Consider the following 25,709-nt stretch of genomic DNA (forward strand, 5'->3'; position numbering starts at 1 on the left):
GAATGGGTGCTCCCAACCAAGTCAGCCTTCAATAGATCAATATCTGAACAAATAACCATAAGCCATGGTTAGTCCCAAGCATTCACAATAAGACACAATATATCGAGATCAATCTCAAGCACACACACCAGAAGGCATATTCGCATCGAAAAAAAGAGAAAAAACATCGAGGCAACAATCGGGACATTCAATCGGGGTGAGTTTTATTATAAATAGGAATCATACATCGGGACCTCCCACCATCACCAGGGCCAGGGGGCAGCCCTTGGTGGGTGGCCTAAGCTCGCATAGCAACCAGTGAGATAGCTCAACACTACGCTGCCGGCTCACCCCCCTAAAGAGCCATAGAAATTTTAGAGCTATGCTACCAGTAACCATTACAATGTTTGAAATGGGGACACTTTTCCTAGCACAAGGGATCTACCCACCCATGGCCCTATACATGGGTGGCTCATGGCAACCTAAGTTCTGGCCATGGCCCTATACAAGGTTGGCTCATGACATCCTGCCCTCACCTATTCTATCGACATCCTCGTCGACTTGCTAGCTTGAAATTCTTCGATCTTTCTTTGAAATCTCTGGAGGTCATGTTCTCTCTCCCAGCCGATTTCTTCTAGTCCTAATCCCTCCCACTTCACTAAGTATTCCCGAACTAGTCTTTGAGATATCTTGGTTTCCTTGTCAGCTAAGATCTCTTCGACTCGATGCTCTGAGGGTGGCTTTATGGTGCTGGCAGCTTTGGTTGGCTCCCTTCAGCTAGCATCTGTAGGATCTACATGGAAAGGTTTCAGGTTGCTCACATGAAATACTGGGTGCACTTTCATCCACTTTGGTAGGTCAATTTTGTAAGAAATATTCCCCACCTTAGAAAGGACCCTTACTAGACCTTCATATTTGTGCACCAGTCTACAATCTCTCTTTCTCAAGAACCTGGTTTGTTCAAGAACTAGTCAGACAAGAACCAAATCACCAATTTGAAAATGTTGAGCTCTATGACCCTTGTCTGCCCATTTCTTCATCCTCTTTGATGCTTTATCTAGGTAGGCTTGCGTAATCTCTGTGTTTTGCTTCCACTCTTTGCTGAGATTGAAGGCTCTCAGATTCTTTCCTCTATATTGTTCCAAGGAAGTATGGGTTAGCCTTGGTAATTATTCGGTGACCACCTCAAATGGGCTCTTATTGGTGGAAGAGCTTTTGTTGGAATTAAAGCAGAGTTGAGCCACGTCCAATAATGAAGGCCAATTTTTCTGATTGGCTTGAACAAAATGCCTCAAGTATTCCTCTAATAATCCATTGAACCGTTTCGTTTGACCATCGGTTTGAGGGTGATAGCTTGAGGAGATGTTGAGTTGGGACCCCAATATCTTGAAAAGTTCTCTCTAGAAAGACCCCGTGAATCTCGGATCTCGATCGCTGACAATATTTTGAGGGAGGCCCCAGTATTTGACCACATGTTTGAACAATAGTCAAGCTGTGTCTTCCATAGTGCAATACTTGTGAGCGGGAATGAATGTGGCATACTTAGAGAACCGGTCAATCACCATCAAAATAGCTCCAAGGTCACCAACCTTGGGTAAGCTTGAAATGAAATCGAGGGAGATGTTTTCCCATGGTCTAGTGGGTACTGGTAGTGGTTCAAGCATGCCTGCAGGTTTCCTCCTTTCAACCTTGTCTTCTTGGCAAATGAGGTAAGTCTTCGTATAGTCTATCACATCTTGTCGCATGTGAGGCCAATAGTATCCCTGTTTCAATAACGCCAAAGTGCGTTGCCAACCCGAGTGTCTCGCCTATGGTGTGTCATGACATTCCCTCATTAGCATCTGTCTCAGACCTTCTGCTCTTGGCACAAACACTCGAGGCCCCTTGGTCCATAAGACCCCATTTTCTTGCCAGAAGTACTTGGATTTCCCTTCTTCCACTAGCTTCAGGATGGCACAAGCTTGCAGGTCCTTCCCTAAGTGATCTCCAATCAACTTGTGAATGTCTGTAGTGGCTCTGCTAGCCACCATTGGGGCAATTCTTCTAAAGGCCGCTAAATCTGCTCACCTGCTCAATGCATCGGCCACTTGATTGGTCTTTTCCAGTGGTGTGCTCAAAACAAAAGTTGAATTCCGCTAAAAATTTCTGCCACCTAGCTTGTTTTGCCGTAAGCCTTGGTTGGGTGAGAAAATGGCTAACAGCCGTATTGTCTGTCTTCACGACAAAGTGTGAACCCAACAAGTAATGTCACCAAGCCCTCAAGCAGTGAACCACCGCCAGGAGTTCTTTTTTTTGGGCTGTATATTTCCTTTCAGTTTCACTTAGCTTCTTACTTTCAAATGCTACCGGGTGATGTTGTTGCAAAAGCACTCATTCAATAGCAAAATTAGATGCATCCATCTGAACTTTGAAGGGCTTTTCAATATCAGGGAGAGCTAAGATGGGATCCTTCATAATAGCATCCTTCAATCCCTCAAAGGCCTCTTAGCACTCATTCGTCCAACACCATTTACGCTCCTTCTTCAATAGCTCTATGAGGGCCATGGTCTTAGGAGTACCCTTCCACAAACCTTCTATAATAATTGGCTAGTCCCAAAAATGAGCAGAGTTCACTAACGTTCTTCGGTGTTGTCCACTCCTTGATGGCTTTAACATTTTTCATGTCCATTTGAATGTGGCCACGTTCGATAATGTGATCGAGAAAATGGATTTAGGTCTGAGCAAATGCACACTTCTCCTTTTTTACGTATAACTGGTGGTCCTATAATCTTTGAAGTACCTGGCGCAGGTGCTCTTGATGTTTTTCCAAGGTGAAGCTATATACCACTATATTGTCTAAATAGATGACTACAAATTTGTCTAAGTAGTCATGGAACACCTGACTCATCAATGTACAAAATGTGGCAGGAGCAGTGGTCAGTCCAAAGGGCATAACAAGAAATTCAAATGCACCATACCGTGTCACACAAGTGATCTTTGGCTCATCTCCCTCAATGATTCTGACTTGATGGTAGCTAGATCTCAGGTCCAATTTGGAGAAGTACTTGGCCCGACTCAATTGATCAAACAAGTCTGCTATAAGGGGAATGGGATATTTGTTTCTTACGGTGACTTTGTTCAAAGCCCTGTAGTCAACACATAATCACAAACTTCTATCATGCTTCTTTTGAAATAGTATTGACACTCCGAAAGGAGCCTTTGATGGTCTGATGAACCTGGCTTGTAGTAACTCATCTAACTGCTTTCTTAGTTCGGCCAACTCTGGCAGGGCCATGCGGTAGGAGCTCTAGCAGGGGGTTTCGCTCTTGGGAGGAGCTCAATTTCATGGTCCACTGCTCGTTGAGGGGGTAAAACCTTAAGCAACATCTCTGGCATCCCCTCTTCAAATTTTTCCAACACTTTTTCCACACCATCAGGTATTGGTTCTACTTTCGACCCTTCTTTGTAGATCGGCACTGCCACAAAGGAGGGTTCCCCTCTCTTTACCCCTTTCTTGAACTGCAAAGCAGAAATCATTTTCTTCCCTCTCTTTGGTAAGATGTTGGCTGGCACCACACATGGGTGTTCCCCTAAGAACAACAAGCAGCTAGCGGCGGGGATAGGGATGACCTGAGCCAACATCATGAAGTCCAATCTGAGAACAACATCAAAGTCATCCATGGGGGAAACTGTAAAGTCTACCTTCCCTTCCCATGGCCCCAATCGGGTTGTCACATTCTTGGAGCTTCCACTGATCGCAAAGGCTGGCGAATTGACTGCCTTCATTCATCCACAGTCTTTACTAATCTGAAGACCACACCTTTTTGCTTCTTTTGGTGATATGAAAGGGTTGATTACACCCGTATCCACCATGGCCTTGGTGGCTTTCTCATTGATCATCAAGTTCACATACATCGAGCCTCTACTCTGCTCTTTCTTTATAGTGTTCAATTGGGTGCGGAGGGCATTGAGGAACCTTATTGAACCCATCCTGGCTGGCTCCTCTTCAGCTTCTTCAACGCTCTCTGGCACTTTTGTGGACTCTTGAGACAAGGTCCTTAAAGCATTGAAGGCTCCCCTGTACACGCATTCAGCCACCCGATGCAGCCCCTTGCAAAGAAAGCAAGCTAACGATTGCCTAGGCTTAAAAATCCCAGCGTTGCTTGTCTTGGGTTGGGTGCTATCTCGACCAAAGGACCTCCTGTCTGATCCCCCACTGAAGGGCCGGTCCAACCTAGTCATCTTTCCCCCACTCCTAAAGTTAAAGCTACTGCCAGCTGATGGAGGATTTTTCTATTTTGAGGAGCCATCATTGTAATCGTGAAAACGTTCAGCTACAGCCATGGCCGTGGCCACGTCTTGCACTTTCTGCCTTTGTAGTTCTATCCTCGCCCAAGGCTTGAGGCCCTCAAGAAAATAGAACATCTTATCCTTTTCGGACATGTCCCAAATATCCAACATCAGGGTAGAAAAGCTCCTTACAAACTCTCGCACCATTCCTGTTTGCACTAACTCTCGAAGTCTCCTTCGAGCCATATACTCCACATTCTCAAGGAAGAACTGGTTTTTCAATTCTTGCTTTAGATTCATCCAAGTCTTAATCGGGCACTCGTCATCGACAAACTTGGAATGCCACCACAGCTTGGCATCCCTACGAGGTACATCGATGCCATTGTCACCTTGTCTTCCTCTGAATCTGTGTGTACAACTCGGAAGTACTGCTCCATGTCAAACAAGAAATTTTCAAGTTCCTTAGCATCCCTTGCCCCCTCATAGCATCGAGGCTCCAGTACCTTGGGCCTTTTTCCCCTTTCCATCGAGCACGAACTCGATCTGGCCATAGCCATTTATAGAATGCTCACCCGTGCTCTAGCCTCTTCACTCATGTTGTGGAGAATGTTCAAGGCATCTCTAGCCTCTTCACTCATGTTGTGGAGAATATCAGACAACTCCTGCTGGGTTATCTTGATCTCCCTCACTCAATCTTTAGTCACCATATGAATTTTCATTGTGACCATTGCAGCCTCAAGTTCCTCAATTCTCTGTTGATGATTCGGTCCACCACTTGTGGCCATCTCATCCATTTTTCTAGCACTTCTCAACCGTGCTCTGATACCATGTGTCACGGGCTAAGCTTTCTCTCAACAAGCAATAGACCTTGCGGCACTTGAATGGGTGCTCCCAACCAAGTCAGCCTTCAATAGATCGATATCTGAACAAATAACCATAAGCCATGGTTAGTCCCAAGCATTCACAATAAGACACAATATATCGACATCAATCTCAAGCACACACATAAAAGAAGGCATATTGGCATCGAAAAAAAGAGAAAACACATTGAGGCAACAATCGAGAAATTCAATCGGGTGAGTTTTATTATAAACGGGAATCATATATCGGGACCTCCCACCATCACTAAGGCCAGGAGGCAGCCCTTGGTGGGTGGCCTAAGCTCGCATAGCAACCGGTGAGACAGCCCAACTCTACGCTATCGGCTCACCCCTCTAAAGAGCCTTAGAGATTTTAGAGCTATGCTACCAGTAACCATTACAATGTTTGAAATGGGGACACTTTTCCTAGCACAAGGGATCTACCCGGCCATGGACCTATACATGGGTGGCTCATGGCAACCTAAGTCCTGGTCATGGCCCGATACAAGGTTGGCTCATGACACCATGGATCGATAGGGTGGTAGGTGGGTTCAGGCACATCTTCATATTTTTGCTGTGCCAATGCCATTTTTATAGCTTGTAAATTCATACAATGGTCCCTTAAGCCTTCATGTGAAGTTTCATGGCAAGACGACTCGTTTTCTATTTTTCATAATTTTCAAAATTTTTACGGTTCGAGATTTTTTTAAATTTTTTCAGAAGGGGTTTTGGCCCTAAACTTGGTAGACGTGATCCTTGTATTTTTGTGGGCATGCAAAAAAAAAATTCAGTTAAAAACGTGAAGTGTATAGGATTTTTTGACCATTTGAAAAAAGTGTCCCCATTTCAGACACTTTAATGGCTACTAGCTTCAAACCTGTAAAATCTCAAATGCTCTCTATGGGGGTGTGAGTTCTCGAGGTTTGATGAGGGATAGGGGGCCAATATAAGGGCCCAGTACCAGCACCCATCGCACATCATGTACGCACACCGCCCGGGCCACCCTAATCGTCGAAACCCCAATGTCGTCGGTCAGGTTCGATCTTAGACTGGGAATAAACTTTGTATGCCTAAGTTAACCAGCGAAATGAGCGTACGGGCAGTCAGTCGGCCAGAGGGGTAGGATGCACAAGCTGGGGATCGATCGGGTCCCCCTCGAAGTGCTGTCGATCTTGCTGCCAGAACCCTCAGTCTGGATCGATCTTAGACTGGGAATGAGCTCCGTATGCATAAGCCAACTAACGAAACGAGCGGGCGGGCGGGCACTACACCGGCCAGAGAGGCGGGATGCGCAAGCCATGGATCAATAGGGTGGCAGATGGGTTTAGGCACATCTTCATATTTCTGCCATGCCAATGCCATTCTTATGGCTTGTAAATTCATACAGTGGTCCCTTAAGCCTTGATGTGAAATTTCTTGGCAAGATGACTTGTTTTCTATTTTTCATGATTTTTGAAACTTTTTACGGTTTGGGATTTTTTTAAAATTTTTTCAGAAGGAGTTTTGGCCCCAAACTTGGTAGACATGATCCTTGTATTTTTTTTTTGCATGCACAAAAAAATTCAGTTAAAAACTCAAAGTGTACAGGATTTTGTGACCATTTGAAAAAAGTGTCCCCATTTTAGACACTTTAATGGCTACTGGCAGCAAACCTGTAAAATCTCAAATGCTCTTTAAGGGGGTGTGAGTTCTCGAGGTTTGATGAGGGATAGGGTGCCAATATAAGGGCCAACTACCAGCACCCATCGCACATCATGTGTGCACACCCCCCGACCCCCCCAATCGTCGGAACCCCAACGCTGTCGGTCAGGCTCTCTGGCGATGCTCCGACGATGGTGGCTCGGGCGAAAAAAAATGTGCCACCAGCACATACTCAAGCCCAGTATGTGCACCCGCAACCTTCGGTCTGATCCGATGTTAGATTGGGAGTGAACTCCGTATGCCTAAGTCAACCCACAAAACGAGCGTGTTGGTGCTCAGCCAGCCAAAGGGGCAGATGCACAAGTCGGGGATCGATCGGGTCCCTCTCAATGTGCTGTTGATCCTGCTGTCGTAACCCTCGGTCTGGTCTGATCTTATACTGGGAATGAACTCTGTATGCCTATGCCAACCGATGAAATGAGCGGGCGAGCGGGCGAGCACTACGCCGGCCAGAGAAACGGGATGCACAAGTCGTGGATCGATAGGGTGGTAGGTGGGTTTAGGCACATCTTCATATTTCTACCATGCCAATGCCATTTTTATGGCTTGTAAATTCATACAACTGTCCCTTAAGCCTTCATGTGAAGTTTCATGGCAAGACGACTCTTTTCTATTTTTCACGATTTTAAAAACTTTTTACGGTTCGGGATTTTTTTAAAATTTTTTCAGAGGGAGTTTTGGCCCCAAACTTGGTATATGTGGTCCTTGTATTTTTATTGACATGCAAAAGAAAATTCAGCAAAAAATTAGAAGAGTACAGGATTTTGTGACCATTTGAAAAAATTGTCCCCATTTCAGACACTTTAATGGCTACTGGCAGCAAACCTGTAAAATCTGAAATGCTTTTTAAGTGGGTGTGAGTTGTCAAGGTTTGATGAGGGATAGGGGGCCAATATAAGGGCCAATTACCAGCACCCATCGCACATCATGTGCGCACACCCCCCGACCCCCCCAATCGTCAGAACCCCAATGCCGTCGGTCAGGTTCTCCAACGATGCTCCGATGATGGGGCCCCGGGTGAAAAAAATGTGGCACCAGCACATGCCCGAGGTTTTCATGTGCACCCGCAACCCTCGGTCCGGTCTGATCTTAGACTGAGAATGAACTTCGTATGCCTAAGTCAACCAACGAAACGAGCGTGCGGGCGCTCAGCCGGCCAGAGGGGCAGGATGTGTAAGCCAGGGGTCGTTCGGGTCCCCCTCAGTGTGCTGTCGGAACCCTCGGTCCTATCCGATCTTAGACTGGGAATGAATTTCATATGCCTAAGCCAACCGATGAAACGAACGGGTGGGCTGGCGGGCACTACTTCGGCCAGAGAGGCGGGATGCAGAAGCCGTGGATCGATAGGGTGGTAGGTGGGTTTAGACACATCATCATATTTCTGCCATGCCAATGCCATTTTTATGGCTTATAAATTCATACAATGGTCCCTTAAGCCTTCATGTGAAGTTTCTTGGCAAGACGACTCGTTTTCTATTTTTCATGATTTTTGAAACTTTTTACGGTTCGAGATTTTTCCAAAATTTTTTCAGAAGGATTTTTAGCCTCAAACTTGGTGGACGTGATCCTTGTAGTTTTGTTGGCTTGCACAAAAAATGTTTCAGCTAAAAACTTGAAGTGTACAGGATTTTGTGACCATTTGAAAAAAGTGTCCCTATTTTAGACGCTTTAATGGCTACTAGCAGCAATCCTGTAAAATCTCAAATGCTCTTTAAGGGGGTGTGAGTTCTTGGGGTTTCATGAGGGATAGGGGGCCAATATAAGGGCCAAGCACCAGCATCCATCGCACATCATGTCCGCACACCCCCCTGCCCCCCAATCGCCGGAACCCCAATGCCGTCAGTCAGGTTCTCCGGCGATGGTGGCCTGAAAGAAAAAAAATACGGCACCAGCACATGCCCGAGCCCAAAATGTGCACCCGTAACCCTCGGTCCTATCAGATCTTAGACTGTGAATGAACTCCGTATGCCTAAGTCAACCCATAAAATGAGCGTGTGGGCGCTCAGCCGACCAGAGGGGTAGGATGCGTAAGCTGGGGATCGGTCGGGTCCCCCTCAGTGTGCTGCCGATCCTACTGCCATACCCCTCAATCCGGTCTGATCTTAGACTGGGAATGAACTCCGTATGCCTAAGCCAACTGACGAAACAAGCGGGCGGGCGGGCGAGCACTATTCCAGCGAGAGAGGCGGGATACGCAAGCCGTGGATCGATAGGGTGGTAGGTGGGTTTAGGCGCATCTTCATATTTTTGCGGTGCCAATGCCATTTTTATGGCTTGTAAATTCAACAATGGTCCCTTAAGCCTTCATGTGAAGTTTCGTGGCAAGACGACCCGTTTTCTATTTTTCACAATTTTTGAAATTTTTTACGGTTCAAGATTTTTTCAAATTTTTTCAGAAGGATTTTTGGCCTCAAACTTGGTAGACGTGATCCTTGTATTTTTTTTGGCATGCACAAAGAAGTTTAGCTAAAAACTCGATGTGTATAGGATTTTGTGACCATTTGAAAAAAGTGTCCCCATTTCAGACACTTTAATGGCTACTGGCAGCAAACCTGTAAAATCTCAAATGCTTTTTATGGGGGTGTGAGTTCCCGAGGTTTTCTAAGGGATAGGGGGCCAATATAAGGGCCAAGTACCAGCACCTATCACACACCATGTGTGCACCTATCACACACCATGTGCGCACACCCCCCGGCCCCCCAATCACCGGAACCCTAATGCCGCCGGTCAGGTTCTCCGATGATGCTCCGATGATGGTGCCTCGGGCAAAAACAAATGCAGCACCAGCACATGCCCGAGCCTAGCATGTGCACCCGCAACCCTCAGTCCGGTCCGATCTTAGGCTAGGAATGAACTCTGTATGCTTAGACTGGGAATGAACTCCGTATGCCTAAGTCAACCCAGGAAACGAGCGTGAGGGCGCTCAACCAGCCAGAGAGGCAGGATGCGCAAGTCGGGGATCAGATGGATCCCCCTCAGTGTGCTACCGATCTTGCTACCATAACCCTCTGTCCGGTCCGATCTTAGACTGGGAATGAACTCCGTAGGCCTAAGCCAACTGACGAAACGAGCAGGCGGGCGGGCGGGCACTGCGTCAGTCTGAGAGGTGGGATACGCAAGTCGTGGATCGATAGGGTGGTAGGTGGGTTTAGGCACATCTTCATATTTCTGCCATGCCAATGCCATTTTTATGGCTTGTAAATTCATACAATGGTCCCTTAAGCATTCATGTGAAGTTTCAAGGCAAGACGACTCGTTTTCTATTTTTCATGGTTTTCAAAACTTTTTACGGTTCGGGATTTTTTTAAATTTTTTCAGAAGGATTTTTGGCCCCAAACATGGTAGACATGATCCTTGTACTTTTTTTGGCATGCATAAAAAAATTCAGCTAAAAACTCGAAGTGTACAGGATTTTGTGACCATTTGAAAAAAGTGTCCCCATTTCAGACACTTTAATTGCTACTAGTAGCAAACCTGTAAAATCTCAAATGCTCTTTAAGGGGGTGTGAGTTCTCGAGGATTGATAAGGGATAGGGAGCCAATATAAGGGCCATGTACCAGCACCCATCGCACATCATGTGCGCACACCCCCTGCCCCCGCCCCTGCCCCCCAATCGCCGGAACCCCAATGTCGCCGGTCAGGTTCTCCGGAGATGGTTCGACGATAGTGCCCCGAGCGAAAAAAAATGTGACACCAGCACATGCCCGAGCCCAGCATGTGCACCCACAACCCTCGCTCTGGTCCGATCTTAGACTGGGAATGAACTCTGTATGCCTAAGTCAACCCATGAAACGAGCTTGCGGGTGCTCAGCTGGCCAGAGGGGCAGGATGCACAAGCCGGGGATCGGACGGGTCCCCCTCAGCGTGCTGCCGAACCTGCTATCGCAATCCTCGATCCGTATGCCTAAGTCAACCCATGAAACTAGCATGCGGGCGCTCAGCCGGCTAGAGGGGCAGGATGCACAAGTCGGGGTTTGGTCGGGTCCCCCTCAGCGTGCTACCGATCCTGCTGCTGCAACCCCAGTCTGGTCCGATCTTAGACTTGGAATGAACTCCGTATGCCTAAGCCAACCGATGAAACAAGCGGGCAGACGGGTGGGCACTACGTTGGCCAGAGAGGCGGGATGCGCAAGCCATGGATCAATAGGGTGGTGGGTGGGTTTAGGCACAACTTCATATTTCTGCCTTGCCAATGCCATTTTTATGGGTTGTAAATTCATACAATAGTCCCTTAAGCCTTCATGTGAAGTTTCATGGCAAGACGACTCGTTTTCTATTTTTCACGATTTTTGAAACTTTTTACGGTTCGAGATTTTTTTTAAACCTTTTTAGAAGGCGTTTTGTCCCAAAAATTGGTAGACGTGGTCCTTGTATTTTTGTTGGCATGCACAAAAAAATTCAGCCAAAAACTTGAAGTGTACAGGATTTTGTGAACATTTGAAAAAAGTGTCCCCATTTCAGACACTTTAATTGCTACTGACAGCAAACCTGTAAAATCTAAAATGCTCTTTAAGGGGGTGTGAGTTTTCAAGGTTTGATGACAGATAGGGGGCCAATATAAGGGCCAAGTACCAGCACCCATCACACAACATGTTCGCACACCCCCCTCGGCCCCCCCAATCGCCAGAACCTCAATGCCGCTGGTCAGGTTCTCTGACGATGCTCCGACAATGGTGCCCTAGGCGAAAAAAATGCGGCACCAGCACATGCTCGAGCCCAGCATGTGCACCCATAACCCTCAGTTTGGTTTGATCTTAGACTGGGAATGAACTCCGTATGCCTAAGTCAACCCACGAAACGAGCGTGCGAGTGTTCAGCCGGCCAGAGGGGTAGGTTGTGTAAGTCGGGGATCGACCGAGTCCCCCTCAGTGTGCTACCGATCCTGTTGCCGTAACCCTCGATACTGTCAAACCTTAGACTGGGAATGAACTCCGTTTGCCTAAGCCAACCGACGAAATGAGCGGGCAGTCGGGCGGGCACAGCGCCGGCCAGAGAGGCGGGATGCGCAAGCCGTGGATAAATAGGGTGGTAGGTGGGTTTGGGCACATCTTCATATTTCTACCATGCCAATACCATTTTTATGGCTTGTAAATTCAAACAATGGTCCCTTAAGCCTTCATGTGAAATTTCACGGCAAGATGACTCGTTTTCTATTTTTCACGATTTTTGAAACCTTTTAGGGTTTGAGATTTTTTTAAAATTTTTTTAGAAAGAGTTTTGGAACCAAACCTGGTAGACGTTAGCCTTGTATTTTTGTTGGCATGCACAAAAAAATTCAGCTAAAAACTCGAAGTGTACAGGATTTTGTGACCATTTGAAAAAAGTGTCCCCATTTCAGACACTTTAATGGCTACTGGCAGCAAACCTGTAAAATCTCAAATGCTTTTTAAGGGGGTGTAAGTTCTCAAGGTTTGATGATGGATAGGGGGCCAATATAAGGGCCAACTACCAGCACCCATCGCACATCATGTACGCACACCCCCACGACCCCCCTAATCGTCGGAACCCCAATGTTGTCGATCAGGTTCTCCGATGATGCTCCGACAATGGTGGCCCGGGTGAAAAAAAAATGCGGCACCAGCACATGCCCGAGCCCAGCATGTGCACCCGCAACCCTTGGTCTGGTCAGATCTTAGATTGGGAATGAACTTCGTATGCTTAATCTGGGAATGAACTCCGTATGCCTAAGTCAACCCACGAAACGAGCGTGCGGGTGCTCAGCCGGCCAGAGGGGCAGGATGCGCAGGTCGGGGATCGGTCGGGTCCCCCTCAGTGTGCTGCCAATCCTACTACCATAACCCTCGATCCAGTCTGATCTTAGACTGGGAATGAACTCCGTACGCCTAACCCAACCGACTAAATCAGCGGGCGAACAGGCGGGCACTACACCAGCCAGAGAGGCGGGATGCGCAAGCCGTGGATCGATAGGGTGGTAGGTGAGTTTAGGTACATCTTCATATTTCTGCCATGCCAATGCCATTTTTATGGCTTGTAAATTCATACAATGGTCCCTTAAGCCTTCATCTGAAGTTTCATGGCAAGACAACTCGTTTTCTATTTTTCACGATTTTTGAAACTTTTTACGGTTCGGGATTTTTTTAAAATTTTTTCAGAAGATGTTTTTACCCCAAACTTGGTAGACGTGATCCTTGTATTTTTTTTGGCATGCACAAAAAAATTCAGCTAAAAACTCGAAGTGTACAGGATTTTGTGACCATTTGAAAAAAGTGTGCCCATTTCAAACACTTTAATGGCTACTGGCAGCAAACCTGTAAAATCTCAAATGCTCTTTAATGGGGTGTGAGTTCTCGAGGTTTGATGAGGGATAGGGGGTCAATATAAGGGCCAAGTACCAGCACCCATCGTATATCATGTGCGCACAGCCCCCGCCCGCCCAACTGCCGGAACCCTAATGCCGCCGGTCAGGTTTTTCGACGATGGTGGTCCGAAAAAGAAATGCGGCTCCAGCACATGCTCAAGCCCTGCATGTGCACCCACAACCCTCGATCTGGTCCGATCTTAGACTGAGAATGAACTTCGTATGCTTAATCTGGGAATGAAGTCCGTATGCCTAAGGCAACCCACGAAACGAGCGTACGGGCGCTCAGTCGGCCAGAGGGGCAGGATGCGCAAGCCGGGGATAGGCCGGGTCCCCCTCAGTGTGCTGCCAATCCTACTACCGCAACCCTCAGTCTGATCCAATCTTAGATTCGGAATTAACTCTGTATGCCTAAGCCAATCGACGAAACGAGCGGACGGTCGGGCGGCCACTACGCCGGCCAGAGAGGCGGGATACGCAAGCCGTGGATCGATAAGGTGGTAGGTGGGTTTAGGCACATCTTCATATTTCTGCCATGCCAATGCCATTGTTATGGCTTGTAAATTCAAACAATGGTCCCTTAAGCCTTCATGTGAAGTTTCATGGCAAGACGATTCATTTTCTATTTTTCACGATTTTTGAAACTTTTTATGGTTCGAGATTTTTTAAAAATTTTTTTAGAAGGATTTTTGGAACCAAACATGGAAAACATGATCCCTGCATTTTTTTTGGCATGCGTAAAAAAATTCAGCAAAAAACTCAAAGTGTACAGGATTTTGTGACCATTTGAGAAAAGTGTCCCCATTTTAGACACTTTAAATGTAGTGGCAGCAAACCTGTAAAATCTCAAATGCTCTTTAAGGGGGAGTGAGTTCTCGAGGTTTGATGACGGATAGGGGGCCAATATAAGGGCCAACTACCAGCACCCATCGCACATCATGTGCGCACACCCCTCCGGCCCCCCCAATCGCCAAAACCCCAATGCCGTCGATCAGGTTCTCCGACGATGCTCCGGCGATGGTGGCCCGGGTGAAAAAAAATACGGCACCAGCACATGCCCGAGCCCAGCATGTGCACCCACAACCCTCGGTTCGGTCCGATCTTAGACTAGGAATGAACTCCGTATGCTTAATCTGGGAATGAACTCTGTATGCCTAAGTCAACCCACGAAACGAGCGTGCGGGCGCTCAGCCGGCCAGAGGGGCAGGATGTGTAAACCAGGGATCAGTCGGGTCCCCCTAAACATGCTGCCAATCTTGCTACCATAACCCTCAGTCCGGTCTAATCTTAGATTAGGAATGAACTCCATATGCCTAAGCCAACCGATGAAACGAGCGCGCGGGCGGGCGGGCACTACACCTGCCAGAGAGGCGAGATGCGCAAGCCGTGGATCGATAGGGTGGTAGGTGGTTTAGGCACATCTTCATATTTTTGCCATGCCAATGCCATTTTTATGGCTTGTAAATTCATACATTGGTGCCTTAAGCCTTCATGTGAAGTTTCATGGCAAGACAACCCGTTTTCTATTTTTCACCATTTTTTAAACTTTTTACGGTTCGAGATTTTTTTAAAATTTTTTCAGAAGGAGTTTTGGCCTCAAACTTGGTAGACGTGATCCTTGTATTTTTGTTGGCATGCACAAAAAAATTCAGCTAAAAACAAGAAGTGTACAGGATTTTGTGACCATTTGAAAAAAGTGTCCCCATTTCAGACACTTTAGTGGCTACTAGCAGCAAACCTGTAAAATCTCAAATGCTCTTTAAAGGGGTGTGAGTTCTTGAGATTTGATAAGGGATCGGGGGCCAATATAAGGGCCAAGTACCAGCACCCATCCCACATCATGTGCACACACCCCCCTCGCCCCCCAATTGCTGAAACCCCAATGCCGTCGGTCAGGTTCTCCGGCGATGGTGGCCCGGGCGAAAAAAAATGCGACACCAGCACATGCCCGAGCCCAGCATGTGCACCCGTAACCCTCGATCTAGTCTGATCTTAGACTGGGAATGAACTTCAAATGCTTAATCAGGGAATGAACTCCGTATGCCTAAGTCAACCCACGAAATGAGCGTGCGGGCGCTCAACCGGCCAGAGGGGCAGGATGCGCAAGCCGGGGATCGATCGGGTCCCCCTCAGTGTGCTGCCAATCCTACTATCGTAACCCTCAGTTTGGTCCAAACTTAGACTGGGAATGAAGTCCGTATGCCAAAGCCAAACGACGAAACGAGCGAGCGGGCGGGCACTACGCTGGTCAGAGAGGCGGGATGCGCAAGCTGTGGATCGATAGGGTGGTAGGTGGGTTTAGGCACATTTTCATATTTCTGCCATGTCAATGCCATTTTTATGGCTTGTAAATTCATACAATGGTCCCTTAAGCCTTCATGTGAAGTTTCATGGCAAGACGACTCATTTTGTATTTTTTACGATTTTCAAAACTTTTTACTGTTCGGGATTTTTTTAAAATTTTTTCAGGAGTTTTGGCCCAAAACTTGGTAGACGTGATCCTTGTATTTTTTTGGGCATGCACAAAAAAATTCAGCTAAAAACTCGAAGTGTATAGGATTTTGTGACCATTTGAAAAAAGTGTCCCCATTTCAGACACTTTAATGGCTACTGGCAGGAAACCTGGAAAATCTCAAATGCTCTTTAAGGGGGTGTGAGTTCTCGAGGTTTGATGAGGGATTGTAGACACCCAATTTGGTCCAAGCCCGGATCAATTGGGCCTGGCCCAAACGGGTAAGCCCAATTCGGTTATTATTTTGTATTATTTTTATTTTTTTTATATTTTAGGCATTTTATTATTTATTTATTATTACTATGTATAAATATATGTATATCTTTTTTTTTTTTGTTTTGTTAATATTTATATGTATTTTATTTATATAGTTATATATTTATTATTATATTATAATTTATTTATTTATTATTTTTTTATCTTGTAATATTTTTTGGATTTATCTTATTTTATTTTTGATTATCTGTTTTTTTTTCTTTTTCGTTTATCTGATTATTATTATTATTATTATTTTCCTTTTTTAAGGCTGTGATTGAAGGCTGAAGAATCCTACTGTGAATGGGGATTCAATCAAAAGAGTCCAGATTGGATTCAAAGATTGAATCCCCGTCTAAAGAGGAATTGAGATTGATCAGGAACTCCTGATCAATCCCAATATAAAGGACCTCTTAGAACAGAAGCAAAACACAGAAAAGAACAGTGAGCAAAGCCACTGATTTGAAAGAAAATGGGTGTATAGAAAGCTAAGAAAATGTTTAGAAGAGTTCTGGGAATTAGTAGAAATTTTTTGAAGATTTTTGGCATTTTTTTTCTGGGAATTTCTGGAAAATTCAAGATTCTGGTTGAATTTTTCGGCAAAAGTTGCATTTTTCGACGAAAATTTCGGCCAACTTTGAAGTTTCCGACGAGCTGCCCAGTTTCCGATGAAGGATCCCAGAAACTGACCAACTTTCGATGAACTTCCAGTGAAAAACCTAGATTCCAGTGAAATTTTCCAAAATCTGGTGAAAATTCAACTGGAGTTCTTCGGCCTTTTTAGAGAGAAGCGAGAGAAAAAGGAAGAAGAGAGAGAGAGGGGAGGAGCTTTCTGCCAAAAAACAGAGGGAAGAGCCTTGTATACCCTACCAAAACGACGTCATTTTTGCATTAAGTGACCTAGAGGATCCACGTGTTTTACCGAGATCCGGCCCGACCTGAGTGTCAACCCGCTTCCTGACCCGCGCGTGTGTCCCCCCTCCGAGCAGATAGCCGAGCCAAGACGAGGTTCCAAGCCGCTTCTCTGAGCCCTTTTCTCTTCCTCGAGCCGAGTCGAGCCAAGCCGTACTCCGAGCCGCTCCAGGTTTTTTTTTATTTATTATTTGTTTTTTATTTCTTTATTTCTTTATTTATTAGATTAGGTTTATTTAGTATCCTTTTTACCTTTATTTTATTTTTTTATTTTATTTTTGTTTTACTTTTCTTTATTTTATTTTTTTTTATTTTCACTTTTATTTTGTTTTATTATTTTATTTTCTTTAAATAAAAATCAAAAAAAATATTTTTGGGGAAAAGTTGAAAGTATCAATTTTCCTTAAAAATAAAGTTTCCAAAAAAAAATATATTTTTGGGGAAAAGTTGAAAGTATCAATTTTTCTTAAAAATAAAATTTCAAAAAAAGGGTTTTTGAGGAAAAGTTGAAAGTATCAATCTTCCTTGAAAATCAAAGTTTCCAAATAAATATTTTTGGGGAAAAGTTGAAAGTATCAATTTTCCTTAAAAATAAAATTTCAAAAAAAAGGTTTTTGAGGAAAAGTTGAAAGTATCAATTTTCCTTAAAAATAAATTTTCAAAAAATCAATTTTTGAGGAAAAGTTGAAAGTATCAATCTTCCTCTAAATTAAAGTTTCAAAAGAATATTTTTAGGGAAAAGTTGAAAGTATCAATTTTCCCTGCGCAAGAACAATCATTCTTTTCTTCTTTTTTATTTTAATTTTGATTTTGATTTTTCTTTAAATAATCCGACGACGGAGCCTCTGCAAGTGAAACAGTAGTTTTTCTTGCATACTCTTGAGGTGAGGGAATTTTCTCAATTTTCTGCTAAAAGTATTAGAGTCAATTGAGAATAATTTCCAATAATTAATTACTTGGTAAAATTTTAAGGCTATTTGGATAACACAAAGTTATGCTGGTACCATCTTTTGATGGGCGCTGTGAGGGTGCTATAACCTTCCTCACACATAACCGAACTCCCAAACTCTGTTCTGGTTAGTAGACCTGAACCTATTCTTTTAGGGGCCTTTAAACTTAGGTGTTCCCTGAAAGGACAGATTCTTTAGGTGACCAATCGCACCTAGATAAAAAAGATTGGTGGCGACTCCTAAAAGTCAATGTCTAGCGATAGATCCCTAGATCTAGACGTTATGATAGCTTTTCGACTCCGCTGGGGATATTGATAGTCAGGCCAGCAAATAATTTGTGTTATCCAAAAGCCTAATAAAATTGAACCTGTTTGTATATATGTGTTAATATTCATTCATGTTTATTTACCTTATTAATTATGTCATTCATATGCATGTGCATAACATGAGCTCTACACCCAAGCTCCATCCCTCTAGGAGGGAGTAAAGTACCTATTGCTTTCATGAGGTCTAATGCCTCCGCAGTGGCTAGCGAAATACTCCCACTCAAATTGAACCTTTTCCGCTTGTAGCTATAATGGGTGAGGATTAGAGTGCCTTACTAGTTTGTAATGGACAAAGATGTAAGGAACAATTTGAGGACCTTTAGACTTTGACCCTAAAGCTGCATATAGTGAACCTTAAGAGAGCCTAACCTATAGTTAGAGCCATCACTCTTCCCTTTTAGAATTGACCAAAAGCATAGGGTTCATCCCTTTTTACTTTGTGTAATTTTACTTCGTTATTTGTTCTTTTTCTGGGTATACTAACCTTTTTCTTATTCTTTTGCATTGGTTCATACGCATATCATAAAGTTGCATACAGAATATTTGCTTGAAAAAATGGTCTTCAACAAATTTTTTTCATGGATGCCAATGAACGCTTAGTTTGTTCTTCATCAGTATTAGCACCCTGTGGGACACCTAATGAAGTAAGGGCCCAGTCAGAAAAGATTCAACTGAAGATGGGAGATTGCTTGCCAATTGGGTATGATTCTACTCTGTCTCAAGAAACATCTATCCTCCTCAAATAGAACAATTTAGGGGATTTGGTTGATATCTGGAAGAAAATGAGTCCGTCAAGACAAGAGCAGTTTTGTTAGAAAACATGGGCATATAGCACACCTTCTAGCAATGGTTGTTGATGATTAACTAATTAGAGCTGCAACATAATTCTGGGATCCTGCATACAAGTGTTTCATCTTTAACGAAGCTGATATGACTCCCACCATAGAAGAATATTCGGTCTTGTTGGGTTTGCATCTCAAGACTCCTGATAAGATATATGTCAAAAAACATAAGTCAAGATTTCATAGAAGTCTGGCTCAACTTATGGGGATAGATAAGGAAATTGTGGATTCTCATACGAAGAAGAAACAAGAACAGGTCTGCCTATCTTGGAAGTTTTTTCATGAGTTTCTGATGCAACATGTCAATGAAGAACGAGCGTTAGATGTATTTGCCTTGGCTATATAAGGACTGGTAATCTTTCTAAAGGTTTTGGGACATATTAAGATAGCGGTGGTTGATTTCTTCGAAAGTGTGATCAATGGCTGTAATCCTTCAACGATAATATTAGCAGAGACTATCAAATCTTTGAGTTATTGTCATCGAAATGGAGGGCGTTTCATAGGATGCATACAGTTATTCTATTTATGGATGAAAAGCCATTTTGAACAAGGAAATGGTGCTTTCTCGAAGCTTTACATCCGTAATCATTTTTCAATCAAAGAATTCTGTGAAAGTGGGTGGCCAAAGCGGAAGTCTAAACAAGAATGGATAACTTTCTTACAAAAGTTGGAAAGTACCAAGGTGAGATGGTTGGCCCCATGGATGAATCGTGAGCCTATGTTGTATCAATGTGGGGATAGTACAGTGGTTCCACTTCTGGGTTTATGGGGAGTAACGAATTATAGACCACTCCTAGTGAGAAGGCAATTGGGGGGAGAACAGTTTATTCCTATGACTTATGGGCTTCATCAGTTAGATTTCTCTTACAGTGAGCCTAAAGCATTTCAAAGGATGAATGAGATGATTAAAGCATGGAAAAATCCCCGAGAGTGAGTCATGGACCGTTCACTAAAAAAGTCACCCCAGGTTACTTGGTTTGGAGAACAAAGAGAAGACAAGAAATGGTATTCTCTTATAAAATCTCTCAACCACCAACAGAAGAAAAACTTGAAGAGACACCATCAGAATTAGAGCTGGCAACAAAAGAATTTGAGTCTGAAAAGAGCAAGTTAAAGCAAGAGATTCAGAAACTTCAAGAAAAAAAAGCCCAGTGGAAGGGTAGAGCCGAAAGTTATGAAGTTAAAGTTCACAACATTGCTAGAGAATGAGATACAGCTACTGAAGACCTAACAAAGTTACACCAGGAGCATAAGAGGCTATATATGAGAGAAAGAGCCAAAGAGATAACCATTGTCGAGCTGATTGAGGAAAATGCAAGATTGAAACAAGAGTATGCCGAATTGGAAGAAGAAAGCATCGAACCATAGGCAAAAATTAACATGCTAAATAGTTATTTGAGTAGGCTAAGTCAAAAGTTAGATGAATAAGGAGACCACATCGCTGCATTGCTTAGAGAACATAGAGAATTATCATACCAAGTCTGGCGTGGTAAAAGAGAGAACTTAGGAAGGTAGAAATACATTGAGCACTTAACAACCCAAATCCATAAAGGGGTATGTAAGGCAAGAGAGATGGTGGAAGAGGCAAAGGCATTAAGACAAGTAGTGGCCCTAATAGGAGAACATGGACAGCGTCTCTTGAACTTCATAGAAGAAGCCAAAGCCTAATATGAACAGATCAAGCAATTTTATGGCTATAATTCTAGGATGATAAACTCAATGTAGATCAAAGTTTTTTTGGAATAAATGAAATTTTTTAGTTGAATATCGTTTTAAGGCAAATGTTCTTAGCATACATGTATTTTTCATTCATTGCATTCCCATTCATTACACTTAACAAAGTAACCATGTGATGATCGTGCAAATTTACTAATTCTAAGATATGGTACTCAAGGTTCCAGGATAACTCCATCTAGTGAAAATCCTACCCATCGACACAACACAAGATCTAGAGTAAGGCAAATGGAGCAGGAAAATTCCCATAGATTTGAAAAGATAGAAAAAGCATAGGAGAAGATTGAAAGTGAGCTAAGCAAGATTTTGGAGGCTCTTAATAACATGAATAAAGGAAAATGAGCTGAAGAAAATACAAGCCAGCAAGTTCCCCCATTACAAGAAATGGTTGACCCTTTGTATTCTCTAGGTTTTGGCCTACCTCAAGCCCAGTCTGCTCAAGAGGTCCCACCACAACACTTTGCATATTCGACATATCTTGGAATGCCATCAGCTTTCAACCCAGGGCAGTATAACAACTATGTAAATCCTATCTTCACTGAAAAGGTAGCAGAACCAATTCCTGATCTAGATGATTTAAAAGAGAAGAAGAAAGAAAAGATAAAAGCGAAAGTTCAGGAAAGCTCCAAGATAAGCATGCTAGAGCAAAGGCTACGGGTTGTGGAAGGATTTAGCTTTTATGGGTCAGTTGATGCTTCTGGGCTCTGCCTAGTTCCTGATGTGGTTATTCCCCATAAGTTTAAAGTGTCGAAATTTAAAAAATATGACGGTACAAAGTGCCCCAAAACCCACATCACCATGTATTACAGGAAGATGGCAGCTCATGCACATGATGAAAAACTCTTGATGCATGTTTTTCAGGACAGTCTTACTAGCTTTACGGCCAGATAGTATGTTCAGCTAGACAGAACTTGCATTCACTCTTGGAGTGATTTGGCACATGACTTCATCGGTCAATATCGACATATCATCGATTTGGCCCCTGATCGTTTGTCTTTACAGAATCTGGAGAAAAAAGTAAACGAGTCTTTTAAAGAGTATGCCCAGAGGTGGAAAGATGTTGCTTCTCAGGTACAACCTCCTCTAACTGAGAAAGAAACTATAGTGCTATTTGTTAGCACTTTAAAACCTCCCTATTATGAAAAGATGATAGGGAATACAACGAAAAATTTTACTGATATGGTAATCTCGGGAGAAATCATTGAGAGTGCCATCAAGAATGGCAAGCTAGAAGGAAATGATGCATCTAGCAAAAGAGTCCTGAAGAAAAAAAAAACTGAAGCGCAGGCTGTGAGCTTTGATAGACAGCAACTTAGAGGTTATTCATTTTACCCACCACCAGAATATCTGCCATATCACTTCGCTGTAAATAACACTTCCTTTCACCCATACTAACCATTTACATAACCACCATATCCCCAAACATATCAAACCCCTCATAGACCCCAAAATACCATGTATAGTCCTAACATTCAACCTACCTCAAGACCCCAAGACCCTAAAATTGCCCAACTAACCCCATGGTGGCTTGCGGGAGCAACGAACCACTCGTGAGAAACCTATTTTTGACCCAATTCCAATGACTTATAAGGAATTATATAAGGAGCTCTACAATAGTTGATCAAGGATGGGATGATTTACTTTGATACTGGAAGGATGACTACGCCGAATGTTAGTGGTAATCCTTTATCGGATCATAATGTGAATGCTATAGGTGAAGAACAGGAGTGTCATGTAAAAAAAAGTGGTAAATATTAAGACACCTCTCAGCCAACTATTCGATGTTTTACGAAAAGCAGACATGATACAACTGGTAAGTCCACACAGCTATCATGGAGCATATATAGCTGGTACTAGTTGTAAGTATCATAATGGGGCAATGGGTCATTCCATTGAGACCTGTGAGCAGTTTCACCAGGAGGTGCAAAAACTCTTGGATTCACATCAGATGGAGATCTATGAAGAAAAAAAAAACTTAAAGAATGTTGAGGTGCACATGACTAATAGGCCTGTAAAGCTGTTTCCAAAACCATTGACAATTTAGTGTGGGAACAAACCAAAGTCAGTCATAGAAAAACTCCTCCCCAGGTTGGTAACTTTTAAAGTTCTGACTCTTTTTCCATACAAAGATGATAAAGTTATACCCTGGAGATATGGCTGTGACACTGTAGTTCAGGGATAGAAAGAAGAAGTCTCCAAAGTTGATGCTTCCAATATTACTGGTGTAGGAAGCATTACTTAAAGTGAGAGATGTTACACTCCAAAAATGCTAGAGAAGGCTAGAAGGGAGAAAGCTAAAGAAGGAGAAAGATGGAATAATCTTGAGATAGAACCTGAAGAAGATTAACCAAAACTAGTATCAAAAAGAGAAGTTTACGAATTCTTGAAGCTGGTAAAACATAGTGAGTATTCTATTGTGGAACAGTTGAATAAAATGCCAGATCGAATCTCATTATTATCACTGTTGCTGAACTTAGAGCCACACCGAAATGCCCTATTGAAAGTGTTGAATCAGGCATACGTGGCACATAATGTATCTGTTGAATATGTGAACCACCTGGCTAGAAATTTAGTCATGCCAAATCACATTTCATTCAGCGAGGATGAGATTCCTTTGGAAGGAAAAAGAAATGCCAAGGCTCTACATATCATAGTCAAGTGCAAGAGCCATATTATAGCCAAGGTCCTTATCGATAATGGCTCTACTATTAAAGTCATGCCTATGTCAACTTTGGCAAGGCTACCCATTGATTATTCTCATATGAGGAATAGTCAGATGATTGTGAAAGCCTTTGATATGACCAAAAAAGAAGTCCTAGGGGGTATTGAAATGCCTTTACAAATTGGGCCATGCACCTTTAATATAAAATTTCAAGTGATGGATATCTCTCCATCCTACAGCTGTCTGTTAGGAAGACCATGGATTCACATGGTAGGAGCTGTGCCTTCTACTTTGCACCAGAAGATTAAGTTCAATGTAGAAGGACAATTGGTAGTGGTAGTTGGGGAGAAAGACATGCTAGTGACCCAACCATTGAACATTCCATACGTAGAGGCTACCGAAAAAGCATTGGAATGCTCCTATCGATCTTTTGAATTGGTCAATTCTGTAGGTGAAGGCTTTCAAAATCAGCCTTTTTCAAAAATAGTGGTGACCCAAGTCATCAACAAGGGTTGGTATCCAGGACTTGGGCTAGGCAAAAACTTGCAGGGAATTAAAGAGCCTCCGACAATAATAGACAATATCGACAGGGTAGGCATAGGCTATGAGATGGTAGAGTGGGAAGTCAAAGAAAGGCCATCAAGAAAGACAGTAAGACTGATGTTTATCCCACACTTGTATGAAACCTTCAGACCTGGAGGATTCATGTACCCAGATGTAAGAAAAAGTGTGGAAGATGATTTTGCCCAGTTAGCCATTAATGCTGTTGAAGATGAAGTGAGGGTTAATCAAGAGGAGTGGGTTCGCCTTTGTCCACCAGATTTTGAGCTTAATAATTGGAGTGCCATCGAGATGCCTTTGACTTTTGATTTAGATGCAATGTAATTGTAACATCCCAATAGCTATTGCCCAAGGCATTGGGGTGATCTTTTTTATTCGGGCTATTCATCATTTATTATTTTTAAAAAAAATTAGGAAGTATGCATTTTCATTCATTTTTCTTGTGTCTTCATTATTTCCATCTCTCCAAGCACATCTTGCCAACATATCCCATTTCATTCAATTGCAGGTCTTTAAATGAACATGAAGATAATCATGATAACAATCAAGAGGTTAGCTTTGAAAATTCAATTAACACTGATGAACTTGACAATTAAGAAAATTTTGAAGGATATGTTATGCCTCTGGACCTAAAGAGGATGATTGAACAAGAGAATAAGCCTATTGAACCTCATCAGGAGGTAGTGGACTTAGTGAATCTGGGAGATGAAGAAACTAAGAAAGAGGTTAGAATGGGCACTTAACTTTCATCTGGAGATAGGCAACGATTGGCAGACCTATTTCAAGAATTTGTAGATATATTTGCTTGGTCTTACCAGGATATGCCAAGGCTGAGCACAGAAATAGTGGAGCATAGGTTACCTTTAAAGTCAAAATGTAAGCCAGTTCAGCAAAAACTGAGACAGATGAAGCCTGAAATGCTACTAAAGATTAAAGAGGAGGTGAAGAAACAATTTGATGCAGGTTTTCTACAAGTGGCTAAGTATCCAGAATGGGTGGCCAATATAGTCCCAATTCCTAAAAAAGATGGAAAAGTATGAATGTGTGTAGACTATCGGGACTTAAATAAGGCTAGCCTAAAAGATAACTTTTCTTTGCCTCATATTGACACATTGGTAGATAACACGGCTAAGCATTCGATTTTCTCCTTTATGGATGGTTTTTTGGGGTATAATTAGATAAAAATGGCTGCAGAGGATATGGAAAAGACTACTTTTATGACCATGTGGGGAACCTTCTGCTATAAAGTCATGCCTTTTGGGCTAACGAATGCTGGGGCAACATATCAAAAGCCATGGTAACACTCTTCCATGACATGATGCATAAAGAGATTGAGGTGTATGTAGACAATATGATTGCAAAGTCTTGTGAGGATGAAGATCATGTTACTAGCCTCAGAAAGTTATTTGAAAGATTGAGAAAATTTTAGCTCAAATTAAGCCCAGCCAAGTGCACCTTTGGGGTAAAGTTAGGGAAGTTGCTAGGCTTTGTGGTTAGTGAAAAAGGAATTGAAGTCGATCCTGATAAGATACGGGCCATCCAGAATTTGTCACCTCCCAGCACACCAAAAGAAGTTCGAGGTTTTCTGGAGAGATTGAACTACATTTCTCGGTTCATCTCTCAGCTTACTTACAAATGTGATCCCATATTTAAGCTTCTCCGTAAGAATAATCCTGAGAAATGGAATGAAGAATGTCAAGAGGTGTTTGATAAAATTAAGCAATATTTATCGAACCCTCTAGTATTGGTGCCACCTATTCCAGGGAAACCTTTAATCTTATACTTAACTGTATGTGAAGGTTCAATGGGATGTGTGCTGGGACAGC

Source organism: Durio zibethinus, chromosome 8, assembly GCF_047325235.1.
Source record: "Durio zibethinus cultivar Kanyao isolate XHJ-2024 chromosome 8, ASM4732523v1, whole genome shotgun sequence".
In the NCBI taxonomy this organism is placed as follows: Eukaryota; Viridiplantae; Streptophyta; class Magnoliopsida; order Malvales; family Malvaceae; genus Durio; species Durio zibethinus.